General features: G+C 39.3%; 1 long non-coding RNA gene across 1 annotated transcript in view; it reads left to right on the top strand.

Annotated features, from left to right (window-relative positions):
- LOC110032342 overlaps nucleotides 1–10,710 on the top strand; it is a 67,384-nt gene that overhangs the window by 19,057 nt on the left and 37,617 nt on the right. The window lies entirely within an intron of this gene.

Below are 10,710 nucleotides of genomic sequence, written 5' to 3'. Positions count from 1 at the left end.
GGTGCAATCGTGCAACCCGCCGTTTCAATAGTTTGTGGAATGCACTCAGGAGCGGAGGTGGGACATGTATGAGGTGGGGCAGATCCAGAAGCATTTTTACTTGAAGGTTTTAAATTTGGATGCAACTGATAACATTGAGAACGAGAATGTCCAAACATACGACAGTGAGTACGATAAAATGGTATTTGTTCAAGTTCTGCTTGTTGCCAAAATCCCTGATGTTGTGTGCCAATCCATTTTTCTCCCAGAAAAGGTTAAGTAATATCCCTTTCTATCAAAATTCTGGCTTCTGAAGGTCGATTTAGATTCACTGTAGGCGTGTCAGTTTTGAGGGGTTTACCGTATACCATCCCTAAAGCGAAGAGAAGTTCTTGATCAAAAAGGTGGATCTTCAAACCTGGGAAACGAAGCCAAACAGGAATTGTAGGAGGTTCAGTACGAGGGTCAAAATCCACCGTCCATTTTAACACCTTCATCACCTGATTTTCAATTCGAAGAAGTCTTCTCGCAAACAAATAAGTGTTGTCTTCATCATTTGATAATTGAATGAAAATGTGGCGACCATCCAATTTACCAATCTTCCAACCCCCTTTCAGCTTCATTTGCTCAAAGTCCTTTCGAATTAGTTCAAGTTTAGGGTTTCCATAAAGAAACTTACCTACTAAGAACAGCCGGCAGGGCGCAGCTAGGGAGGCGGCAGGGCGCAGCTAGGGTGGAGATCTCTGCTTCAGTGAGAAAGATTGCAGGTTTGCCGTTTTTACGGGAAGCTTTTTTGAGAAATCTGGTTTCAATGCCAAGCGCAAAATTGTCATGATATCGTTGTGGAAACATATTGGAAAGAGGGGCGGAGACGGAGTTATCACTGGCGAGGGCGGCGGCGTAGGAACGCACTGATGCCATTCAGACACCGTTGATCAACACAAACAACGCACGCCGCAGTTCGTCGCAGGGCGCCAAACAGCGCAAGCAGCGGTGGCGTCGTAGGGCGCGAAGGAGGAGTCTTGCGTTGCTGGGCGCGAAAGAACGACGAGCGAAGGAACGAAGGGCGCGAAGGAACGAGGAGCCTTACGTTGCGGTGGCGTCGTAGGGCGCGAAGGAACAAAGGAACGACGAGCTAAGGCCCGCGAAACTCTGGCGAGCAGCGCTGCGGGACGATGCAGCGTCGCGTCTTCTCTGTCGCAGACGACGCCACCCAAGCATGGATGCGTGAGAGTGGAGATCGGGGCAGCAGTGACGATCGAAACGAAACGCTAGGGTTCGCCATGGGGCAGAACTCTAGCAGAGCGGCGGGACGACATTTATGTTTTTATAAATACATATACATACATATATACATATACATATACATACATATATACATATACATATATATATATTGATTTGATGTTCGGAGGTATGAGGGTGTTAGTTTTGTTAGTGGACAAGCTTTGGGTGCTACACAAAAAATTGAACCAACTTTGATATTTTAAGTTTTGAACATAAGTTTTTATTGATGAAGAAAAGAGTTTTCTTAATACTGGGTAAGCAATGCACCTTGTAGAGATGTTCATGTTGGGAGACGAATGTTGTAATTACTTTGATTGTTTGTAGTAGAGAATGGATGTAGTGGAAATGCATGTAATTTAATGAGAATGATATTTATAAGAAAGTAAAATAATGTGTAGTTTTTTGTTGATATTTAAGAAATGCATGAAGAGAGCCCATTGGAGCCCAATAATAATTTGCCACTGTCGGTCAACTTTTTCGATGTTGGATTTTGAAAATAGGATTTTCAAAAATTTAATTTAAATATAAATAAATATAAAGTATATAGTTTAGATTATGAAAGTAGTGTTTTAATTTTTTAAAAAATGAGACCGAATGAATCTCATTAGTGTAATAATTTGCATAATCGTGCCTGGTACCCTGAATACTACACATTCCAAGAGATAAGTGTAGACCCCGGTAATAGACACAATCCTGCAAACTAAGAGATTTGTGACATCCATTTGGTCTGCGAAACTTTTATATGTGACCGATAAATTCCCCTATTTAATACAAAAATTAAATAGGGTTTACCTAGGTTCCAAGTTCCCTATAAAGGCAAACATCTATAGTTAATTACATCCCAAATGACATGTGTCACTTGAGAAAACTCTCGATAATGATCAGTGATTCTAGTCTTCAAGAATTCAAAGTTTAGATTTTTATGGTAGAACGTGGAAAAACTAGTGAGAGTGGCTCAAGTAGAAACAGTTCTTTCAGGAGTCCAAAGGAAGTAAATGATAGGAGACGTCACAGATCCTGAGGGGAATCCTCAGTTCTGAGGGGAATTGAGGGGAATCCTTAGTGACTTCCCAAACTATCCTACTGTGTGGCTGTGTTTTGGAGAGGATGTTATTTGAGTGTTTAATCCTGTCAATTTTATTCGTTCGGAACTTACACTTTCATAATAACTGATTGTGCAAATAACTCGCAGAAATAAGAGGTTTTATGCCGTTCTGGATGACAACCTCAGAACCTAAGACGAGTTAGGACTTATGCTGTTCAGTATGACTGTGCAGGAGCTTAAAAGAGGGTGAGGATTTATGTCGCGCAGGGCGAGCTACCTCAAAGTTCTATGGTTGTTATTTAGACTAAGAAGAGAGTTAGCTGGTGTAAACTTGTTTTGCTGTTGTAGAATGAAAACCACATACACTTGTAGTCTGCTCCAAGCTCTTTGCTGCACTGCCCATAAAACTGCCCCAAACTCCTCATTGAAGCGGGTTTAAGTTTTTTAATGTGTCAAGTCATGATGTCAAATCAAATGTTTCCTAAGGTTATAATCATTTAAGTGTTATGAGAGATGTTAAAGTTGATTAGAGCGACACCGGTTAGGATCCCACAGTTCATTCGTTCCGGTATCACTATTTTCTTTTGAATTTACTTAGCTTAAACGAATTATGAAATCCATTTAAACCAGGGAGATCTCACTAACAATCGTGGGTTACCTCCTCCGAGGGATTCCCGTAAATTCGAAAGAACGTGTTATGTTTTATTTTTTTTTGTTTTGAAAATGTTGTTTAATTTTGAAAAATCATTTTGTTTTGAAAGTAAAATTGTATTTAGTGCCTGCACAATGTGTTAGAGGAATAATAAATTGAAATGAAGAAACAACAACAAATAAAATGTACCTGCGTACGTGGTGTATCTGCTGCTGTTATCTCTGTTGCATGTTTAACTCACAAAACACAATATAATTTGCAGTGAATTTAAATAAATTGCAGAGAAAAGAAGAAAACATTAAGTTGTAGAACAAGTCGTAACAACAGCTGGGAACTCCAAACAAGTGATCCTAAGGTTTCCTATAACTTCTGACTGCAACTAGCGAGCTAATACGGTGATCCCTACGACTCCGGACAACAGCTATGAACTTCGAACAACACTTGTATGACTTCTTATGAATCCAAACAACAATGGGCAACACCTATGCTGCTTCCTACCAACCCAAACAGTGGTGGGCAGCTCCTAAATGGCTTCTTACGAACCCAACTTGAGGTGGACAACACCTAAATGGCTTTTTACGAACCCAAATACCGGTGGGCAGCACCTAGATGACTTCTTACGAACCCAAACAGTGGTGGACAGCTTCAAGGTGGGTTCGTAGCAGGTGGCTTCCTACGAACCCAAACAGTGGTGGACAGCACTTAGATAGCTTCCTATGAACCCAAACTGTGGTGGACAACACCTACGTGGCTTATGGTTTTTTATGAACCCAAACAGCAATGAGCAGCACCTATGTGGCTTCCTACGAACCCAAACAGTGGTGGGCAGCACCTAGATGGCTTCCTATGAACCCAAACGCTAGTGGACAGCGCCTACGTGGCTTCCTACGAACCCAACACTAGTGGTAAGCACCTATGTGGCTTCCTACAAACCCAACACTAGTGGACAACGCCTATGTGGCTTTCTACGAACCCAAACAATGGTGAACAACTCCTACGTGGCTTCCTACGAACTCAAATAGTGGTGGGCAGCGCCTAGATGACTTCCTATGAACCCAGACGCTAGTGGACAATGCCTACGTGGTTTCCTACTAACCCAACTGCTAGTGGACAGCGCCTACGTGGCTTCCGACGAATCCAAACGCTAGTGGACAACCCATACGTGACTTCCTACGAACCCAAATAGTGGTGGACAACACCTAAATGACTTTCTACGAACCCAAACAGTAATGGACAGTTCCTAGGTGGCTTCCTACGAACCCAAATAGCGACTTTGGAGCCCTGGACAACAACAAACATCGTCCCTATACTCCAAACAGTGGATTTGGAGCCCTGAACAGCAGCCTACAGCGCCCTTAACAGCAGCCTACAGCGCTCCTATACTCCAAACAGTGGTTTTGGAGCTTTGGACAGCAGCCTACAGCTCTCCTATACTCCAAACAGTAGTTTTGGAGCTTTGGACAGCAGCCTACACCTCTCCTATACTCCAAACAGTGGTTTTGGAGCTTTGGACAGCAGCCTACAGCTCTCCTATACTCCAAACAGTGGTTTTGGAGCTTTAGACAGCAGCCTAAAGCGCTTTTATGACACCGGACAACGGCTTTGGAGCCTTGGACAGCAGCCTACAGCGCCCCTATACTCCAAACAGTGGCTTTGGAGCTTTTGGACAGCAGACTGTAGCGCCGTATACTACAAACAGTGGCTTTGGAGCCTTTGGACAACAACCTATAGCGCCTCTGTACTCCAAACAATGACTATGAAGTGCAAACGACGCTTCTTATCGCTCCAAACGACGACTATGTCCTATCACTTCAAACAGTAACTATGAAGTGCAAACGGTGCTTACGAAGCTTCCTACGAACCTAAACACTATTACTTCCAATTGCAGGAAGGGCCAAGACTCCCAAATTCATATGGCTCTAAAACAGTGAACATAGTGCTCAAAATGGTGAAAGTGTAGAGCAAGTGTAGCCCCTAAATAGTTTCAAAAACAATGATTTATCGTGTAAAAAAAAAAAAAAAGAAGTGAAATGCATCTTTTCATGTACAGTTAATGTGGCATGTATAATATAAATGAAATTTAGGTATTAGATAGGTGAACGTGTAAAAATTGTGTGGCATGTAGGTAAACTTCCTAAAAAGAATCTGCTCGGATTTCATTATATTAGGCATAATTTTCAAGGGGAGCATGCCACCTAAACCAACATTTTACGGGTGGACTAACAGAAGTAACCCAATGCTAGAATTTTTTTTTAGGCTCAAAATTATCAAAATGTCATAGCTGCACGAAGAAACTTATACATGGATGTGAGCAACACAAGTCTCCAAAAGGATGATATCAAGCCTATGAGGTTTTCCAAATCACATGAATGCATAGGCCTTTTAAACCTTCACAATTATTGAATAGAAGAAAACTATTGGCATTTGCATCAAGACAATAAACAAAATAAAATTCGCAAATCAATCCAGTAAAGGGAAGAGGAGGGGAAAATCTCACTTTCAAATACTTGGATGAAGATGAGAAGTTTTGATGCAGAGAGACTGAAGCGAGCTAGACTCTTCAGCGTAGCGAGAAGAAGGCGTCGAGCGGGACTGCTCAATTGAGCAAGGAAGTGAGTGTGTTGTTCAGTCGAGCGAGGAAGCGAGTCGAGGAATAGAGGGAAGAAGACGATCGCAGACGAGGAGAGACAAGCGAGAGTCCTGAATTGCAGGAGCGGGAGATTGGTATCAGAGCCGAATCGAGCGAACCAGGGAGGAAGAAGGCGAGCATGAGATGAAGGCGAGCAAATGGGGTTCGGTCTTCGGTCGAGTGAGATGAGGAAGGCGAGGGTTTCTGTTCGCAGAGGAGGCGCGGGTGAGGCGCAATAGGAGCGGGAGAGCTGAGCGAAAACGAGCAGGAGAGAGGAGCGGGGGAGAGGCAGAGGAGGAAGACGAGCGGGACAGGGGGTCTTCGGTCGAATGAGAGCAGGCCAGCCGAGGCTCTTGTGTGCGAGAAAGAAATAGGCCCAACGAGAGAATAGCCGTTACTCGAAGCAATGGGCGGAAATAAATGGTTTCCATATGCAGGGGAGGTTCAATTGGAAAGCATTAACACCTGAATATTTTTAATTAAGATAAATTCAAATAATTTGTTTGAATTTTGAAATTTGAATTTCAAACTTAGTGAGCTAGTGCCTAGCCCGTGTTCAGCCTGAGTCCAGCCTGAATCGAACTCGAGTCGAACCTGGGTTGAGCCCAGGCCCGCGCATCGCTAATTAGAAAAATGTTCATTGAAATTTGTGCTAATCGCTCGCGCGTGAAACCATAACAATGTGGGTGTCCCTCCTAGCTAAAATTGACGTCCCGGACGCATCAGTGCGGTCCGTTTCGTCATTCGGGGTCATCTGGACGGTTTCACCGACAGTCGGGTCAATTTAATTCAAATTGTGTGGGTGCGATGCGTGCGCAAAATGCGCGCTATCGAGCATTCGAGTCGCAAGAGGTCTCCTAGGGGCACTTCTATTAATGTAGAAACTCGACTCGAGTCTCATATGTCGGTTCTCATCAACTCAATGAAATGCCGAAGATTCGGGACCACCCATACGAGACTCGAAGGAGTGACGAGGTGACTCGAATTTTCTAAAGGGTGTGAGTTCCGTACTAGTCCTCTAGGAGGGTCAAACAAGAAAAGTCTAAAGCTAGACCCTAGACTCTAAGGAGAGAAGTGAATATCTCATCTGAACATGAGGTCAACAACCACTTTTAAGGCCTTCATCATTGACACATGATGGTAGTTATGAGGTATTGAGGAGCTATAATGAAAACTCCATATGTGACAACTCTATATTTGATTTGATATGCGATGAAACTAAGTAATCGCTATAGAGTCATGCTAAAAGATTATACTCACTAGATATTTTCCTTGTAGTTTTCAATATGATATGGAATTTAGGTGTTAATTTTTAGCTTAAAGGTGCAAAAATTGATTGGCAATTTCTTGGTCTATGTGGATTTATGTCTCTAGCAAGAGAGAATAATACCCCTTTTTCAAGCATCACTGAAAATTAAATAAGTTAATTTGGGATAATAATTATGAGAATTCATTTCAATAGTTTTATAATCTTCTTACCACTGCTCTAATCCTAAATAGCTAGAGACTAGAAGACCCCTGGAGGACTTCTGTTGTCTTTGGGAGTAAATTTTAATTTTATGAGTTATATTTTTGTACAATAAGTTAGTAAGCAGCATTTGTTATATTATTTTGTCAAATATTGATGGGCCTGAGTCGGGTCGTTCTACATCAGATTAATATGCTCTAGATTTTATATCACATCCAAATGATTGAAGCTTTCGTGCTAAGTTTTATAGAAGCCAAAATATTTGGGTGATTGATGAAGTTGAGATTGATTCCCACAGTATAATTAAAACTTCGATGATTCTTGACTTTATTGTTTAATTCTTTATGCGAAAGGAAAATCTACATTGAAGTTGTGATGAAAAAGGCATGAACGAGCATATGGTGAAGCTAATAATTGAGCGGACATCATATTTAGAATTTCATAAGGCCTAATTTTTTTTTCATCAATTCGAATCATTTTCAAAACCAAAAATAATCATTCTGAGTTTTGAACACTACTCATTAGACATAAGTTCGTTAAAAGAGTTAGGGTTAATAATTTACAAGTTTTTTATGCGATATAAACTCATAGCGAAACATGTATTGGGAATCATGAAGTTTGGGATATTATTTTTTGTATCTTTCTAACTGTTGTGCAAGTAAATACATTCAAGCTTTAGTTCACTCTACCCTTTCTCCCTGATGCCAGTATATACCATTTTGTGGGTGAAGACGACAAAGTCGCAAATCTGTTAGCAAAATATGATAATCTGCGTGCCACCTCTACTCTAGTTCTGCACAAAGTTTCAATTGATGGTATCTACAAAACAAACACAGTCACTTTTTTAGGAAGAATATCAATTCATTGCAAACTACAATTGTTTTTCATATCGAACTCTGTCAATAATTTACCTCATCTTGGAAAGAGACCTGCTTAGAAAATCTTAACCAGTAATTTGTTTGAGGTGTCTCGAAGCTTAGAAGCATGGTATGGCCTAGAAAACACATTGAGGCAAATGTGAGAATTATTCCATGTTAGACAATTTAGCAAGAAATATTTTAAAATACGTATATTAGTGGCTAACCATTAGAGCCCATGTGAAAAACTTTAACTAGAGATGTAAAAGCTTCTACTTGGACGAAAAAGTCTTTCATCAATTGAGCAAGCTCTTACAACCAACAACGTTTTGATGTTTGCCATATCAGGAATGTATTTTGTTGGTTCTATTGACATCCTTATGATGATGGATTATGCTTGTTGTGGTGCACCACTTCACTAAATGGGCAGATGCCACACGACTTGCATGAATGATTATTACGTCCATCGTTAATTTCTTTTGGTTTGAGATATTCATTCAGGCATGGAGAAGTTTATGACAAATTGGGAAAGTATATACAGAGTAAAAGAAAACTCAAACAGTGGTGTTTGTATGCTACAAAATATTGATAGAGAACTCATTCAGTTAAATGAAACCAAATGGCTTAAAAGTTCCTCTATCCTTGAAAAATTAAATATTGTTATTTTTATGTGAGTAGTTTGACAGGTACAAAATTTAAGTTTTAAGGCTTTGATGATCAGAGAGAAAAATGTTAGCTAATGAGTGGAAAGGAGATATTTTGTTATTTACTTTTTTTGTTTATTTTTACGTTTACTAAACAACCGTATTTGATCTATTGATTAAACGTTTCATATCTCTGATAATTGGAGTTATTATTCTTTTTGCATTTTTTTTCATTGATATTAAATCCATATCTTCAGAAGTTATATGCTTCTAAGGCTTGCCGAAGCTAAAAATAGTAACACGTTGCTTACAACAAACACAACCACCGAAATTATTGACAACAATTATTGAGTGGTTATAAGTTAACAAAAATAACCTTGACTTGACATACCTTTATCAATGCCTAATATAGGGAAGATCACTGATAATCAAAGAATGTTGCATTACTATAATGTGAGGCACTATTCAACAAAATTAGTTAGGGATATAAAATTCAACGTGAAATTTAGTGCACAAAATTGACACATAAATTTCTTAATTATTTTCTCAAGCTTTATAGATTTAAGGGAAATTAATTGCAGTGGCTAATAATATATTTTGAAAACTTAAATATATTTATTTTGATATAAATCATTTCATTTTTTTCTCTGTAATAAACTTGAACAGCCTTTCATTCTTGCCTATTATATTTCTTAGAGACTTCAAAAACATCTTAAGTACGAATTTCATTTAGAGGAAACAAAACACTTTTCATCAATTCAACTGGAGATTAGTTTTTAAGTTAGTCACCATATTATGAATTAAAGTGAGAACTTTTGGTTGTAGATTCGAATTTTTGTTAGCTAAATCTCCTCTATACATTGGTTTCTATACCAAATGTTTAACATTTAATTTTTGTAATCGCTTGATCCTCCTAATTTAAATTGGTTTTACCTTTTCACTAGTTGTGTGGGTTTGATGTATTCACATAGAAGGCAAATTGGTAAGAATTGATGCTTTCAAAAAGCCTTCTTAGCATTCTTTGTTCCTTAGGCTTGTTTTGTACAACAACTCTTGATTTAAACTTTTTATTTATTTATTTTTATTTTTAAGCTCACCTTCATAGTGGTATTATTTTTTGTTCACTTTGCCATGATCATTGGCTCCAAAACTTGTGTGGATTGACCTTTTTGTGTGTGGATGTTTGTTTGCTTTGGCTTTAGGGTCACTCACCCCAGCTGGCATACATCATGTCTATTTTTTTCTAAGCCAATCGTCAATAATGTCCAATCATGCTAGATTTTGTGAGGAAATGTTTATTCTTACATCTCTTGTTGGAAGATGTCAACTTATAATGTTCAAGGGTTGAGAGCTTATTGTTGAAAAGAAATATATGCCTTCCAAGTACCTAATGTTTAAGAAGTATGATACTTGTTGTGTTGATTGAGGGATATTGTTCTCCTTAAATGAAATTTTCATTCTCTCTAGATAGCAAAGGTATAGTAGTAAAATGGGGTAAAATTGGGTTGGGAACAAATAAGAGAACTATTCAAAAGATGATATACTTGAGGGCAGACTATAATCATGTAAATTCTTTGAGGGTGGTGGTGAACATCCTACACTAATAATGTCTGAGGTGTTTTATGGCAATAAAACTTTCTCAAAATTTTCGATGAGCCTTGAATTTCAGTGCTACAAGCTTGTAGATGGTTATGGTGTGAAAGGATAATCGTGGATGCATTTGTGGTATGAAACAATGGAGGAACATTACTGTATATCCAAAAATGAATTTCCTTAAGCAACATGAAAGCCCAAATACTAAATGTCTCGTGTGCTATTGGATCGATCTTATTGACTATGCATTTAATGGTTCGGTCTTGACTAGGTCAGTCGTACTCATTGGCCGTACTTTTGGAGGTGACAAGCTACAAAGCTTTTTGTCGCTCTGAAGGATCCCATGAGTACCTCAAAAGCTCGTCAGCATTCATGCAATTTCTTCCAATTGGGCTCGCTAAGCTTAAGCGTTCAGACGAGCTCTTCCTGCCAAGCTCGCTCATATTTCTTGAATTCTTCAATGTTCGTTTGTACTAGTTGATTCCTTTTACCAATCTCGTCAATAGTTGCCTCTCTACAACATTGAGCTCAGTGAATAGTTTTCTGAGGCAGAAGG

This window comes from Phalaenopsis equestris, unplaced genomic scaffold, assembly GCF_001263595.1.
Source record: "Phalaenopsis equestris unplaced genomic scaffold, ASM126359v1 Scaffold000926, whole genome shotgun sequence".
Taxonomy (NCBI): Eukaryota; Viridiplantae; Streptophyta; class Magnoliopsida; order Asparagales; family Orchidaceae; genus Phalaenopsis; species Phalaenopsis equestris.
The sequence above is the reverse complement of the archived record's forward strand: the minus strand, read 5'-3'. Positions and strand labels throughout refer to the sequence as shown.